The sequence below is a fragment of the Aplidium turbinatum genome, chromosome 6, assembly GCF_918807975.1.
Source record: "Aplidium turbinatum chromosome 6, kaAplTurb1.1, whole genome shotgun sequence".
NCBI classification, from domain to species: Eukaryota; Metazoa; Chordata; class Ascidiacea; order Aplousobranchia; family Polyclinidae; genus Aplidium; species Aplidium turbinatum.
Window position 1 is genome coordinate 24,512,498 of NC_137477.1, and position 17,828 is coordinate 24,530,325.

A 17,828-nucleotide genomic window follows, 5' to 3' on the forward strand; every position below is an offset into this window, starting at 1 on the left:
ATGACCTGCCCACGTTTGTACAAAGTGTGTATTGCCAAAATAAACGTAGGAAATATGTGATATCATGTTCATTTAATAGTATTCAAGTCATGATAATGCAGCGGTATACTTCACGCAACAGCGGTAACGGTAAGTAGCCTCAAACTGCTGTAGTGAGGTTTTGCAGATTTTTTAGCACCCAAAATTTTAACCAAATATAACAATTCATTTGATGAGAATAAATTTACCTAAAAGCAAAAAAAACGTTGTGCAGTTCTGTTAATTTTTGAACTTCTTAGTAACCCTCCAGCTGTCCTTTTCGTAGGAAAAATCATTAAAGTGAGTCGTCCCGGTATTCTACTGCCCCTACTTCAAGTTGTCTGTAGATGGAGGGGTAGTGGTGCCCTTTTAAGGTCATGTAAGCTACTGCACATTTTGCAATATAACAATTTCTGCTATTCGCTTTTAGCCTAATTATAATCTTTCATTTTTGGCTTAAAATAATATTCACGCCACAAAATTATGTAGGCCTTAACTCAGTAGGTTACATCAATATGACATAGCATGACGCCCTTCTTTGTATACCGGACACTTATAGGCTATCATTACTCAATTGTGAGCTGATAGATGAGCATTATCGCTATAGCTTATCTTAAAGCTTTTAAAAAAATTGGGCTTTCAGTAAACAAAAGTGCCCTTTTTTCATAATCCTGCCACTCCCACCAGTCAAAAATCGTTCCGGCGCCCCTGTGTCCACCAGACATTTGACTGCGGGAAAGGGTCGCTAGTCCTCACACCCGTTGGTCGACGTTGCCTTACATGCGAGAGTGGGAGCTCGCGATGTTGGGGGTGCTCAGCGAAGGCAAGTCGACCCTTGTGTTCTGTGCCACATGACCACGAGCGTAGCCTACTGGAGCATCTGAATTTTAGAGACTTAAAGAAAAGTGCCACCCAAGACCATATCATGGAGTGTTCTTTTTGCCCAGATCAAAAATTCTCTGCTGACTCATTTAAAATTTTACGCAAGAGCAAATCCCAATTTAACACTAAAATTCAGGAAGCACTGTTATGCTACAACCCAAATTTAAACAAACAATTATTTGCTGGAGGCGCGTCCATTCTCCTTAACATTTACTTGATGTATCACGTTCTCTGTGGTGCAAACTTTTTTGTAGTTATTTATGTAGTTGCCTTTTCTTAATGTAAGTTTACTTTCAAGAAGTTGAAATTTATTGCATTTTTTAATTATTTTTAGATTCCTGATGAAGGCTTAAAGTTAAGCCGAAAACGTTCCACTGTTAAAACTATTTGTAAATATGTAAAATATATATTGTTATAATGCTCAGCCCTGTTGTATTGTTGTGTCTTATTCATGTCTAACCTGTAAGCAAAAGGTATAAATCGGGAACATACAAAAGTCAAAAACTTCATTTTTTGTGGCGGGTTTGGGGGGGGCTTGAGCCCCCTTAGCCCCATGCTGGGTGCGCTACTGACATGAATAAGCCATGTAGGCTAGTAGCCTATTTTCAAAGAATGCAACAAGTGAAGCTGAAATGAAGTGTCAAAAGTCCTTTTGAATCGGAAAAAGTGTTGGCAAAATTACCAGCCTTGTGCCAACACATCCAGCAAATAGCAAACGTTGTACTTGTTCATTTTGTACAAACGTGTGAAGGAAACTTTAAACTGTTTCGGTATATCAAGCACGTTTTAACGTTCGCGTTTTGTCGCCTCTAGCTTTTTATGGACCTCTGCTCTGTTTGGCATTAAGAAGCTGAAATAGCATTTGCCAATCACGGCAGCATTTGCCAATCACACAACTATGTTTTTCAACTAAACCACATAAGAAGTCTGTGTTGGTATTTTTAAAGATGAAACAAATAAACATGAAATAAAATGTTTGAAAACTTTTTGAACGCATAATCAGAAAAATGGTAATTGTTGGCATATTGCTGGTAATGTTGGACAAAATCGCCAACTTTGTGCCAACACATCTAGCATATAACCAACGTTGCAATATTGTTTATTTTGTGGAAACGTGTAGGCTAATGGAAACTTTAAACTGTTTCGGCATCAAGCACGTTATCACGCTCGCGTTTTGTTGCTCCTATCTTTTCTGGACCTCTGCTCAGTTTGGCATTAACAAACTGAAATGAAATTACTTTGTTGGCAAAACATTGGCTACACTTCTGACCAACGCTGGCCTTAAATATTCATAGTATGTTTGTACAGTATTAGAAAAACAATAGCAGAATTGATAACTTATTATTAAAATTTAAAATTGTAGCAAAATGATGATATACATTTGCATAATTTGCAAGAAACACCAAAATTGTTATGAATTGGCACAACATTGGCAATGCTTCTGACCAATGTTGGCCAATCACACAACTGTATTTTGAAGCAATACCACATGAAAAGAGGTTTGTGTTAGTATATTTTCAGATTAAAACAAATCAACCTGAAATAAAATCTTAGAGAACTTTTTGAACGCATAATAAGAATAATCGTAAACGTTGGCGTATTGTTGGCAATGTTGGCAAAATGTTGGACAAAATTGCCAACATTGTGCCAACACACCCAGCATATAGCCAACGATGGCCCAACAATCAATGTTTGCTGGGAACTTGAGCCCCAATGTGCAAAGTCAGACTTGGAGAATGGATAGCCTGACCCAGATTTTTAATCACAGCTTGATGTTGATCAATATAGGCTAAGCACCACTTTGAAGGAAAAAAAGATTTATTCTACCAATTGTCTCCGATGGACGATTGTACACAGGCCTGGATTAACCATTGTGCTAGGGTTTGCTAAAGCACAGGGGCCCCGCAGACAGAGGGCCCCACTTTTCCTAAAAATGAAATAAATAAAATAACAAAATTTTCCTGAAAAAAAAAACAGATTATACAGAGTGTCATGAATTTAGCGAAAGAATTTCCTACTGATGTTGATCTCTGTCTTGTTGATGAACTTTTGAATTTCTACCTGTATCTTAAAAAGGCTTATGGAAATAAAGCAAGTTTTAGTCATGAAAACATGTACCAGATAATAAACAATGACGAAGTTGAAGCTACTTTACCTAATGTACGGTAGAAACAATTCTTAGATTGTTTCTTTGTATGATGGTCATTGGTCACTAACTGTTCTGGAGAAGGATCATTCTCTAAGTTGAAAAGAATCAAAAACGTACTTCGGTCTACAATGACACAATAGCGATTGGCTAATCTGTGCCTTCTCAGCATAGAGTATGATAAACTGTGACTTGGATAGCATAGATTTTAATAGCATAGATAAGGATAGCATCAATTTTGATGCTATCCTTACAGACTTTGCAGCAAAGAAAGCCAGAAAAAAGTTGTGCGACTGAATTTCATGTTAGTTTTCTAAATCCTATTGGTAGTTAGTGAATGAAAGAGCAGTTTAGAATAGAAATTCTGAATAACTTTTCATTGCAATTTGCGATGTAGTGTGCAGTAGCCTACTAACAGTGGTCCCTTGCTACAATGTTTTCCCTTGCACGGTTTCGTTGATTTAATGTGTGTGATTTTGCATCCATTATCGTAAGCTGGTAAGGGCCCCGTAAAATTCATTAGCACAGGGGCCCCATTTGACCTTAATCCGGGCCTGATTGTACAGTTCAGTTTGTTTTTATTTCTGACCATCACAACAACAAAAAACAATATATGACAAACATAGCAGAGGTCTAGAAAAAGGTAGAAGCGACAAAACGCGGACGTTACAACGTGCATGATACCAAAGCAGGACAATCAGTTTAAAGTATGGCACGGTCGCAACACCTTAATAATTTTTTTTTATAGATTTAGAAAAAAAGAGAAAAAAGGCTAATAATTTATTTATTATTGTTTGTTAACAATTTAAAAGTAAAAAAAATGTAAAAAAGACGGTTGCTATGCTGATCGACCTTGGTAGGTTATCAAAAGTGTTGATGGTCTTGAGGGGAACACTCTTGATGCGTTAGTTCATCACGTAAAGCAAGGTAGGCAAAGAAAACCCCTGAAAGAAATCCTACCACGGGCAAAGCCATTTCAAACGCAACGCACCAGGCCTCGCAAGACTAACAAAAAACGATACAGTAGATATTATTGAAACAGCATAGAAATACAGTATAAACAATTTATTGAAGGCTTTCTTTTTAAAAGTCACGTAGATAATACTGGTAGTCAGTTAATTGCGTCCCGCTTAGCCGTAATCGTAAGTTATGGGCTATGCAACCCGCAGGCCGCCGCAGGAGATGGAGTGCTACATGCATGAAATATTGTAAGCGCTCTTGAAACATCAGACAGAAACTAAATTAAGAGAACGTTTAGTCGTCGTCAGTGTAGCCCAGCGGCCCAGAGTTAGGGAGGCAGCAACCTTGACAACGTGGGATCAATCCACCTTCGTCACCACTTTTTCTCTTTTTGAATTATTATCAAAGTTCAAAGTAAGAATCAACTCTATAGCCAAATGCCAGAAGGGTCACACCGAAATGCAGATTGATTGAAAGCAGTCTTGCTCAGCAAGCCAAACTGGTCATTCTTACACCAATCCAACGCTAGAAGACGTTGATTTGATGTATGGAATACTGTTCACCACCGGCCAGACTTTAAGATAAACGCAGCCAGCACTAAAACCAACCAGTAAATAGAGGCGTGTTAATTGGAATTCAATGCGTTTGCCATCCGCAGTTAAAGTTACGTTTCTCGGCGAAATAACTGAAAGGCCGTTTTGTTCTCACTAATTTTCACAAAGTGTAGCAGCTTTTCTCTGATTAATTAATTGCAGCAAACGCTCAAAGAAGAACTCTCGGCCGTTATTAGCAATTACAGTAGAACTCGTCTAATTTGACAGTTTGCTTTATTCGTCACACTATCGTCAGTTCCGTTTTGGTGTAGCCTACAGCAGTTTTGTCCAGTTTGCATAATTCATCACTTTTTTCTAATCCCCTTGAGGTGACGAATGCTACAGTAGGCCAGGGATATCTAAAGAAGGGGGTATGAAGGCTCAGAGCGATAGCTGATTCTCATGACACTAGAAGGGCGGTAGTTGGTACCGCGTTAAACATGCGGTTCTTTTTTAAATTGCAGAAAGTTTTGTAGTGCAGCTGGTACACTCAGCTACACAAGACAGTTAGCAAGTGTTATGTAGAACATATTTAAAGAATACTTGTTTGAAAAGACAGTTGAAAGGTTACCAGTTAGCTGTTTTTTTGACAAAACCAATGCAGTTGGCTAGGTGTAAAGCAAGTAATACGGGTAGTTGAATCAGGGATATCTAGAGAAGGGGATGCGAAGGCTTCACAGCAATTGCCTTATTCTTATGACACTACCAGGGCGGTATCTTGTAGCGCGTTAAACAAGCAGTTCTTCTCAAAATTGCAGAAAGTTTTATAGTGTAGCTGGCACAGTAAGCTACAGAAGACAGTTAGTAAATGCTACATAGAGCATATTCAAAGAATACTTCTTTGAAAAGTTACCAGTAAGCTGTTTTTCTTAACAAAGCCTTTGCAGTAGGCTAGATGTAAAGCAAATATACGGGTAGTTGAATTAACAAGTAACCATGAGCATACAATTAGTATCAATGACGGTTGCTAATAGTACAATGCAGGTTATCATAACAAGATTTACTAAACTACTATCGGTGCCTATTGTTATTTTACGGTGAACAGAGATTATTTACGATGAACAGAAGCTCTTCTATTGTCAGACGTATTAAAAGCCTTCATATCCCCTTCTTTAGATACCCCTGAGTTGAATTAAACAAGTGATTATGAGCTTTCATTGAACATCCATACCTGGTGGTAATAGTGCAATGCAGGTTGTCATAACAAACTTTATTAAATTACTATATGTGCCAATCGTTATTTTACCATAAACTGAGATTATTTAAGATAAATAGAAGCCCTTCTATTGTCAGACGTAATAAAAGCCTTCATATCCCCTTCAGTAGGCCTACAAGCAAATAAATTTAACCAGGTTCGGAAACTTACGGTACCGGTGTGCAACTTTTTGATAAAGCTTTCGTCACAGAAAATGCAGCCTCTTCAGAATTTGGAAGCAAAAACATAAAAGTTAATTGAAATTATTTAAAATATTTTTCAATGTCAAACAATTTTCAGAACTCAATTTTGCCTCTAATACGTTTTGTTTTTTATTCTATGTGTTCAAAGTTATTGGAAACTTGATCTTTTTCCAGACAGTAAAATCTGCCATTTTTAATAACGGGATTTTGCTGTCTGGGTTATCGCTTTTAGAATGTAGGTTGGTTTTTCAATTCTTTCAGACAAACTAGCGTTGCTTGACCTTACGGTCTTTTTAACTAAAGAACTGCTTAACGCTAAGAAGAACTTAGCTTAGCATTGTTTAAGTCCTGGTCGATTTCCTGTTGCAGAAAGTTATTCTTAATCTCTTCTTAGTTAAGTTCTGTTTAAGTTTTCAGTCAATGACTTAAGTCTACGTACGTGACGCATTGCGTAAGAATTTCTTACGTCGTCGCTGATACATCACCGACACTAGACTTGCAAAGCAGCACCTGCGCATACGAAACTTCTAATTCTGGTCATTTTTATGCTGTAACATAGCATCTTTTCACATATAAACTAGGTGGGCAATTGCCCACCTAGTCCCTTTGCTTGCCCCCCTAGCCCTTTCTTTGCCCACCTAGTTTGAAACTAGGTGGGCAATTTTTAAGACCTAATTTTTGTTTAAGTTAGATCCAAGTTAAAGAATGAACAGCTAAATGGAAAGCTTCAGCATACATTTAGAACTTATCAGCCTACCTTTGACTTTACTTATAATATCCTTAATGTTCCATTCAAGCAGATTAATTATTATCAATTTGTGTTGTGAGTAGCCTACCTCATATTTTGTGTGAGATTCTAAATGTCTGAATTACCGAAGTTTGTTTCCTGATTTTCATTAAAATAAAATACCATCAGCTCTTTAGAATCATCTAATTCTGCAAAGATTTAACTCTTGTACTATCTTAGCAGTTGTGTTTCATATACTGTATTATCATCGTTGTTTCTTTTATGGCTATTATCATAGTTGTTTCTTTTTACTGTAGTACAAGAGACCTCTGCAACTAAATGTCGCTAGGTTAAATTTTATTAGATTACACAGGCCAACAAAAAAGATAAAAAATTTTGTGTCTGCAATGTAAGATGTGATTTAGGGTACCGTATTGTTCCAGACAATTGTTCACCTAATCAAACGTCATATAAAAACCGTTATGGTCTACTTAACCTAGCTGGCATCTTACGTCATGGAAATTGCTAGAAAATGTCCAAATATTGCACCATCGTTCGGAAGACCTTATGAAGAATTGCATCAGCCGCTTTGAACACCTGTTTGAATGACTTCATAATTGTCTTTCATTGTTGCGTCACAGTACTGCGTACGTGAGTTTGAGATATTGCAAATCATTCTGGTTATTCTTAAAATTGTTTGTTGGAAGTCAGTCGCATATTTAACTGTTTACTTGGTGCTTACTAGCTGGACAAATTTTCCGTCTTTTAACCAAGTAATCTGTTCTGTAGTGACAAGTTTTAGTGGTGTACGGCGTTGCATTCCATTTTCGACAGCCAGGTGGCTAATTTTACAGAAATACAAATTTGAATAGACGTTTCAAAGGAGTGTTTCCTTTTCGGTCATTACATGCAGACGAACGGATTCGGGAATCTTATGTTACAATTTTCCCACGAAGAGATTATGGTTTACCGCTGTGACCACGTTATATTGAGGCTGCTGATTTCAAAAGCACAGATTTTACCCATCACATCAAGTTTTTGAGATTTTTGCATGATATGTTTTCTCATAATTTGGGCTTTTTGGCCGAATTTTCTCTTACTGTTATCGTTTTGTAAAGACCTTATGAGCCAATAGTGTTTGAAAATTTGTCATAATCATGGAAATGATTTTATTTTGTAACATTTGGAGATGTATGATGACACCATGACCATTGGGGTGACCGACCTATCTTCAGAAGGTAGGCCTACTAGTCAGAAGACCCCCTAGCTAGATAGTCCACTGGTCAAAAAAGTCACATAGACCGTCTGTCTAGTCGACCATCTGTCTATGGTAGACCATACAACTTATGTATCTTCTGAGAACTGTCTATAAACCACCCCTTACAGGCAGGGTTACATTCACGTTGTCAGTACCACTCCACTTTTGATATATAACATCGGTTATATCTTTTTTGCTGAACGTGGATATTTAAGCTTATGTGAAACTTGTGTATAACTCATTCTTTTTTGAATTTTCATGTATTCAGATTTTTTCATATTATCAAGGTGTTAATTCTGTTTGTGGTGTGAATAAGTATAGCAGGATGGCATCTTCAAGGAGAAAATGTGAAAATGACCCTGATGTTTTTTGTTACATATGTGGCAGTTATGTGTTCCTAACCAAAGGCAAACCATAACAATTTTTGTGAAACAAGCATATCTTGCATACTTTAAAATTCGCCTGGGTGATCAGGACAAATCATGGGCTCCACATACTGCATGTAAAGCTTGTGTGGAAAACCTAAGACGATAGATCAATGGAAATCCTAAATCAACTGACAACATTCACGAAAATCATGCAAGCGAAAGTTTGTCCCAGAGTAACGTTTCCCAAAACTGCATGTGAATTTTCTTTTTTCAGTAGAACTGAACCTATTTTTAAGTGTCTATTCTATTCAATTTCTACAATTTTATTTTTCTTTGCTGGCGCAAACATATAGCGAATGGCATTACAGACACACAACTGTAGCACCAACAAAAAGACAAGATGGCAAAATCAAAAGGTTTAAAATATGCATTGGAGATTTGCACAGCCACCAAACCTACTTCTTAACACGAAAAAAATAACAATGTAGCCTACTCTTGTAAAAAAAAGAACATTGAACGTTTAGTGTTAGCAGATAAACTTTGAAGAATTGGGTTCAAGTTACCAGACGTCAATAAAATAAAATAAAACAGGTCTTGAAATACCTCAATGTTTTCATTAATATTATATTTGTAGCTATGTCTTGTGTAGACTTTATCGTGATGAATTTAGACTTTATCGCAGACCTTGTTGACAAAAATGGGTTCAAATTCCATGAAACGCCATATAGTCTACCAGTACCAATACAGATCAGGAGTCGATTTTACCAATTTTTACCAAAAAAGCATACAGATATCATGAAATCCTGATGTGATACAAAAAATCTGATGTGATTTTTGAATTCAGCACCCAAAATATACCCTCCCAGTAAACATTGATTGTTGGGGCAACATTGGCAAGAAGTTGGCCGCAACATTGGCAAGATGCAGACGCCAACATTGGCAAGATGTTTTATGCACCATTTGGATGCATCTGGCCAGCGTTGGCGTCTGCATCTTGCCACCGTTGGCTTCTGCATTTTGCCAACATTGGATTATGCATCTTGCCAACGCTGGCTTCTGCATCTTGCCAACATTGGCTTCTGCATCTTGCCAACGGTGGCAAAATGTTTTATGCACCATTTGGATGCATCTGGCCAGCGTTGGCGTCTGCATCTTGCCAACGCTGGCTTCTGCATCTTGCCAACGTTGGCTTCTGCATCTAGCCAACATTGGCTTCTGCATCTTGCCAACGTTGGCAAAATGTTTTATGCACCATTTGGATGCATCTTGCCAGCGTTGGCGTATGCATCTTGCCACCGTTGGCGTCTGCATCTAGCCAACGTCGACTTCTGCATCTAGCCAACGTTGGCTTCTGTATCTTGCCAACGTTGGCAAAATGTTTTATGCACCATTTTGCTTCATCTTGCCAACGTTGGCATCTGTATCTGGCCAACGTTGGCAAGATGGCTTGTGCACCATTTTGCTTCATCTGGCGCCTAAATTCTGGTTGATTTTTATGCACCATGATGCTGCTTCATCTGATCTATTGATTATTGTGATGCCCGCGCTTTGACCAAGGTTGGCCATGCGAAGCAAGCTGGTGCATAAAACATCTGAACAGCATTGGCATCTACATTTGCCAAACGTCTCTGTACTTAAACCTCGCTTATCACCAAAAGTTTATTGTTGAACCTAGCTAATCCTTGGGCGAAAGAACAGCAGCAACACGGATTTATAAGGAACACTTCTCCCTTTGTGACAAAGCAAAGTAACAGCCGAGCTTCGTATATTTTCACATTTATTAGAAACAAGCCACATCAAATCGTATTGATAGATGGAGATTCATTGCACATCAGCAGCTTTTTTTTGTGTATCTTTATCATTGTGAATTCCTGCGAATGAAACAAAAATATTTAATTCAAGAGGGCTGTTTGGCAACAGTGTAGGAATCATAGGCGTAGCCAGGGGGGAAAAAGGGGCCATGCCCCCCCAAATTTTCAAACTTTGGATTCCGAAGTTGAGCCCTTTGTTGAAAATGCAATAAAGTTTGTAGAAATTTATATCGTTTTCCAAGACATCTGGCTATTAACACCCCCAAGGACTTGTTTTAGACACACAGAAAGACACCAATAAATTTTCCAAATCGTAAATCGCCCAAAATTTACTCGATTTACATTTCTTTGAACTAATTTGTGGAAGCAATTTCAGAATGGCTTACTCTGTTGGGCTTTTGTGTAGTTATTGAGTTTTTGTTTAGCTGTGTTTTTGGTGTTCTCTAATTTAGCCGCAGTTTTTGCCAGTTCGTGTGTAAGAGCTATCTTTAATAAGTTAATAGCTGTTTATCTGCTAATAAATTTCATACAAATATTACCCTAAAAGTGTTTTCAGAAAGCGCTATAATCCATTATTTGAGTGTAATTTTTCAAAAATTTTCCTGGGGAGCATGCCCCCGGACCCCCTTAGAATACGCGTGCCTTCGGCACGCTCTAACCCCGCTACCAGTTTTATTGCTTCAACCCACCAGGATACGCCACTGCACATCAAGTGGCGATGGCTTTAAATCAAACACTTTGTTGTTTTCTTCAATTCATCAAATATTTGGCCCCCCCCAAAACATTTTTCTGGCTACGCCACTGTGTAGGATTTTGATCAGTTGTCGTTCAGGATACTACGAAGTTAATTGACAATCTGCAATATCAATGTAATATCCCTCTCTCCAACGTGCGTGACAAAAAACTTATCATTCGATTCTGCGCCACGCAGAGCAATAATCAAGTTCCAATACATTCTAATTGCGTGTACAGTAGTTATTCAACAACTAAAGCAACACATGCGCTGTTGTCTTTCAAACATATAACAAGCTCACCAAAAGTTAGTTTTTGCCGTTTTCAGCCACCTTGCCTGTCTTTCCAATTTCGAAATCACTCTGAAACTCTTCATCAATTTGCTGCACGGCAGCAGCTTTGTCGTGCGCCATCACCATGTCTAATCATGAAAGTAAAAAAAGAAGTGTTAAATCAGTATATAAATGCCGACATAGCCTACTAACCACCATGTTCGTTGTTCACATCAATGCGAATACACCACTAAAACATTTTCATACATTACTCAATACTCTTCACAATTAAATCATACATTAATCAAAAGAACAAAATGGCATAGTTATGACATAATCATTCAGTCGTAGTAAAAACATTTATCCGTACTCACCAAGAACAATCTTTTTCAGATTCTTTTTTAAACAATCAAACGAGTGCTTAGACTTCACGACGTTTTTTTTTTCTTTCTTTTTTCTCGACATGACTTGAACTGTGTTGTGTTCGATAATAATAGTTGGTAATAAGTCCACTGATACAATCGCTTGCATTTTTGCCAACAGCTTGACTTAAATTTGCCACCTACAAAATGTAAATCGAATGTAATGACAGGGGTTTCATCCATCATATTAAAAAGCTTCAGCACTTGTTACAGAAATTTTCGACTGTTACAAATGACAGCCAACGTTTAAAGTTTATTTTGGGATTCCAGTCGTCTGTTTTGTTGCGTATGTAGGTCGCAGTGTAGGCTACTGTAGGCTATGTTGTCGAAATGGGCGCAAAATAAAACATGTTATTATTATTATTATTCAGTTGACGGCAATGAAAGCTACATTTGCAAATACTCTACAACCATCACAGACCTATCCACACGACATAAAAATACAAACACATTCAAGCAGTCAGGCAAACACTGCCGGAGCAGCAAAATCAAAGATTGAGCAGAACCCTACACATGTTGTGGGACATCACAAGCTCTGCTACTTTGCTGATATCTTCTTAGCACTCATCTAGAAGCACTGGCACTAAATTTGTCACGAGAATATTTCATATGAAAGTTTTCCATTGGTCATTGAGTTTTATAACTTCCTCTAAATTGAGTTTTATAACTTTCTTTAAATTGTGTAAACGTAGCCTATAGTGACAAAAACGACTTTACACAATTATTTCAGGTTCAATGAATAAAAGACATTCACTTACCAGGTTTTCATAAACATTGTCGTAATTAAGTCATTCCTATAGTTTCATTTTGATCATTTCTAAAACTTCTTTCGGCCGTAATAGGCCTATCTCAATTGAATTCGATTTTTTATATTTTCGATGCAAGAAGCGAAAATTCCTCTTAGCGCTGTTCACATAAGCATTGTGCTTTCGGCTCTCCACGTAATTGTGTATTGAGCACAACCGCCATGCTTGAACAGTCGAAGTGAATCGAGTGACGTCATAATCCCTTTAGCAAAGGATTACGTCATGGCCTTTGTCTTCCTTCATAAAAAAAAACCAAGTTCTTCTGCTAAATTGCATCTCCTGACGTTGATATAACACATCGCCGCATTCTAAAGCTTTGTTGCCTCTTTCACTTCAACGCGTCATATTGCCCAGTCAAAGTTTAAGTAGTGACGTCATAATGGAGTTTTCACAACAATTATTGTGCCTGCAGTATTGTTCTATGCACCGCGAGAGGAGAAAAAACGATTCGCCGGATCGTTGAAAGTAAAAGTAGCGATCGTTTTGTGAAATCTCGCTTTAAGAAATTGAGGAGAGATTTCGACGCAACATGACTGCTCCTGAAGCTGGCCTATTGTGCAAGCTTTGCTACATTTAAAGTAAAGACGCCCCTTTGTTGGCGACACGAGAATCTCACCCACGTGGTCAAAATCAGACAGTGAGCGAGGCTGCTCTCAGAACAAAATCAACAAGTGATACTGCATCAATCGATTTTTTTTTACATTGATTCAGCGTCTGCACACAGGTCAGCAGCGCGGCGGCAGTGCAGCCGCAACTCAACGATTACATGATCACCACAATCATGCTGCTGTGTCGAGCGCTACTAAACATCAACAAGTGAATTCGATTAAGCTTACAAGTTGTTTTAAATTTTCTTGAACTGCACGCAAATTTTGAGGTTAGTCCTGAAAAAATGTTTTCAAAAATATTACAACACATTTTAGTATAGTTAAACTTGAAAATTAAAAAAGCTTTTGTTGAACACAAGAAAAAAATGAAGACCTGGCAACTTGAATTAGCAACCACGTTTTTAAGTTTATCGCTTGTTAGTTACCTTACCAACGTCTGCAGACGTTGAATCAATGTAAAAAGAACGGATTATGCTAGTTGGGTATTGGAGACGCCAAAGCCTAAACTTTCTGGAAGTGTTCTCTGAATCACAAGACATTTATTGCACTAAATTATCTGAAGCAATTGAATATGAACAAACGATTTTTATCATGGCGTTGTTGGTACAAGAATACGGTATGCGAAAGAAACTGTGTTTTTCCACTAAACCACATGAGTCATTTAGTTAAAGAGTCATTTTATTGTTGGCTATTATTATTTTCAAAGAATAAATCCAGTGAAGCTGAAATGAAGTAGCCAACGTTGCAATTGTTTATTTTGTAGAAACGCGTAGGGCGAATGGAAACTTTAAACTGGTTCGGTATCAAGCACGTTATCGCGTTCGCGTTTTGTTGCTCCTACCTTTTTCTAGACCTCTGCTCCGTTTGGCATAAACAAACTTGGCAAACTGTTGGCTACACTTTTGACCAACGCTGGTTTTAAATATTCATAGTATACTTGTACGGTATCAGAAAATAATAACAGCATTGATAGCCTATTATAAAAATGTAAAATTGTAGCAAAATCATGGTATACATTTGCATAATTTTAAAGAAAACACCGAAATTGTTATGAATTGGCACAACGCTGGCAATGCTTCTGACCGATGTTAGCCAACCACACAACTGTGTTTTAAAGCAATACCACATGAAAAGAGGTTTGTGTTAGTAATTTTAAAGATTAAAACAAATAAACCTGAAATAAAATCTTTGAGACCTTTTTGAACGCATGATAAGAAATAAGTTATTGAAATTGATGGCGTATTGTTGGCAACATGTTGGACATAATTGCCAATCTTGTGCCCTCACATCCAGCATATAGCCGACATTGCAATTGTTTATTTTGTGGAAACGTGTAGGGCAAATGGAAACATAAACTGTTTCAGTATCAAGCACGGAATCACGTTCACGTTTCTGTTGCTCCTACCTTTTTCTAGACCTCTGCTCCGTTTGGTATAAACAAACTGAAATGAAACTACCTTGTTGGCAAACCGTTGGCTACACTTCTGACCAACGCTGGTTTTAAATATTCATAGTATACTTGTACGGTATTATAAAAACAATAACAGCATTGATAGCCTATTATAAAAATGTAAAATTGTAGCAAAATCATGGTATACATTTGCATAATTTTAAAGAAAACACCGAAATTGTTATGAATTGGCACAACGCTGGCAATGCTTCTGACCGATGTTAGCCAACCACACAACTGTGTTTTGAAGCAATACCACATGAAATGAAGTTTGTGTTAGTAATTTTAAAGATTAAAACAAATAAACCTGAAATAAAATCTTTGAGACCTTTTTGAACGCATGATAAGAAATAAGTTATTGAAACTGATGGCGTATTGTTGGCAACATGTTGGACATAATTGCCAATCTTGTGCTCTCACATCCAGCATATAGCCGACGTTGCAATTGTTTATTTTGTGGAAACGTGTAGGGCTAATGGAAAGTTTAAACTGTTTGGGTATCAAGCACGGAATCACGTTCGCGTTTTGTTGCTACAGCCTTTTTCTAGACCTCTGCTCAGTTTGGCATAAACAAACTGAAATGAAACTACTTTGTTGGCAAAGCATTGGCTACTCTTCTGACCAACGCTGGTCTTAAGTATTCATAGTATACTTGTACGGTATCAGAAAATAATAACAGCATTGATAGCCTATTATAAAAATGTAAAATTGTGGCAAAATGATGGTATACATTTGCATAATTTTGAAGAAAACACCGAAATTGTTATGAATTGGCACAACGCTGGCAATGCTTCTGACCGATGTCAGCCAATCACACAACTGTGTTTTGAAGCAATACCACATGAAAAGAGGTTTGTGTTAGTATTTTTACAGTTTAAAACAAATAAACCTGAAACAAAATCTTTAAGACCTTTTTGAACGCATAATAAGAAGTATTGAAATTGTTGGCGTAATGTTGGCAATGTTGGCAAAATGTTGGACAAAATTGCCAGCCTTGTGCCAACATACCCAGCATATAGCCGACGCTGGCCCAGCAATCAATGTTTGCTGGGCTAGAAAGACATTTACTATGCTGACACAAAAAGTGTGTTGGCTTGTGTTATCAGTAGCGCACCCAGAAAAAAATTTAGGGGGGGGGGCTAATTCAGAAATACAGGCCGAGTGATTTGCGACAATAGTGACAGTGACAATAGGTCAATACCCTTCCCTTTGATTAATACGGTATTTAAAAGCACTTACAATCCACCGGTTGCCGATACATCAGTATGCGTTCTCTCAATCAGAATAGAAGTTGGCCTAGTGAACCCCATGTTCAGGCGTGGATCTAGGGTTTTTTTTCGGGAGGGGGGGGGCAGAAAATTTAAAAATCAATTAAAAAGAAAGAAAAAGATAAAACAGATATGAAAAATGATACTACCACATATACGATATGCTATAAAATAGACATTAGAACAGCTATTTTCATCAATTGTGAATGTTTAAAAAATAAATTTTGCTTGAATAAAAATTGCTAAGCATGCAAAGTAAACTTGAAATTTGGTTTAAAACCCTGTATACAGTGTCCATGATCAATTGGATATTTGTATGTTTGCAGGCTTTTACGGTAATTGATTGAAATTATAATGAAGACTAAAAACTGTAAAACAGCCATTCAAGGTTTCAGATTGTTTCCACTGACGTCATTTGGTTCAACGTTGGTAGCTCAGTCAGCTGAGTCAGCTTCAACAAATGTTGCCATTAAAATGTATTTGAAGTTGTATCAAAGAAAATTACGAAGTCTGATCGATGGATAGTTTCAACCATATTAATAACAAAAAATTATCCCCCTTCCCCTCCCCGGGATTAGTTAAGTCCGCCGTGGGACTAAGATCAGCTGTTTAGAAGCATATCAAACCATTTGATGCGGAAACATACAATTTCAACAATTCCTTACAAAATTTCGGGGGGGGGCCCTTGGACCCCCTCCATAAATCCGCGCCTGTCCATGCTAATAGCACAATCAGCATCCTCATCCCTACGTCCATTCTCGCAATCTTCTATAGATCTCAATTTTTTTGTCATGTATGACAAAATAGAATTAGCTTTCCGTTTGCCAACACAAATAAGTGCAAAAACAACAATTAGTACGAAAACAGTTTGAAACAAAATACTAATTTTGTAAACAGTAAATTTGATGTGGACGTTTTTCCTACTTACAAAACATTCAAATTTAGTTCGTATTTTCAATTAAAGTCCCAGACGCCTTCGTCTCTCTGCTCAAATGTCGTACACAGTTTTACAGGCCCGTGTGATTCGGCATTGACGTACGGTAGCCTAGGCCGACATCGGTATGTCCTCCAGACATTTGACCACGAGAGCACGGGAGCATCTGAACTTTAGGGAGTTAAAGAAAAGTGTCATCAAAGACCATATCATGGAGTGTTCTTTTTGCACTGGTCGAAAATTCTCTGCCGACTCATTTAAAATTTTACTCAAAAGCAAATCCCAATTTGACACCAAAATTCACTGTTATGGTAGGAAGCACTGTTAATCAAACGCTACAACCAAATTTAAACAAACAATCATTTGCTGGAGGCGCGTCCATTCTCTTCAACATTTACTTGATGTAGCCTATCACGTTCCCTGTGGTGCAAATTTTTTTGTAGCTATTTTATGTAGTTGCCTTTTCCTAATGTAATTTTACCTTCAAGAACTTGAAATTTATTGCATTTTTATAAATATTTTCAGATTTCTGATGAGGGCTTAAGTTAAACCGAAAACGTTCGACTGTTAAAACTATTTGTAAATATGTAAAATATATTGTTGTAATGCTCAGCTCTGTTGTATTGTTGTGTCTTATTTATACCTAACCTGTAAGCAAAAGGTATAAATGGGGAACATACAAAAAATTCATTTTTGGTGGTGGGTTTGGGGGGGGGCTTCAGCCCCCTTAGCCCCATGCTGGGTGCGCTACAGTGTGTTATTATTTATAAAATATTGTGGGCAGGGATGAATATAGGAATCAATTATGGGTCTCAAATGTTTAGTCTAAGTAGGTGCCTTGTTACCCACAATTTGCCTGAGAAATCTACATTTTTAAGCTTGCATAGTTTACGCTCGGGAAAAATGCCCTTTTTCCCATCATTACGCGCGAAAAGTGCCCTTTTTAACATAACTCTCGCGCTAAAAGTGCCCTTTTTTAAAAATTTGCCCACCTAGTCCCAATTTGTGAAAAGATGCTATGTGCTGTAATAACCCTTTCTAATAACAAGAATTAAAAATAATGTATAAAGCGATCCAGTTTTGACATAGTACTGCAAATTACATACTGGTCACTGGGAGCGACAGCCGTTTGCAGTGGTGGATATAAGAATGGGCAAATTGGGCAGTTGCTCAGG

General features: G+C 37.6%; 1 long non-coding RNA gene across 1 annotated transcript; it reads right to left on the bottom strand.

Moving 5' to 3' along the window:
* Window positions 1–10,114: 10,114 nt before the first annotated feature.
* LOC145772033 (uncharacterized) lies at window positions 10,115–12,518 on the bottom strand. The gene is made up of 4 exons (XR_014289274.1): window positions 12,346–12,518; window positions 11,540–11,727; window positions 11,196–11,314; window positions 10,115–10,221 (listed from the first exon to the last, which is right to left on the bottom strand). It is a non-coding gene; the product is annotated as an uncharacterized LOC145772033 (long non-coding RNA).
* Window positions 12,519–17,828: the final 5,310 nt, after the last annotated feature.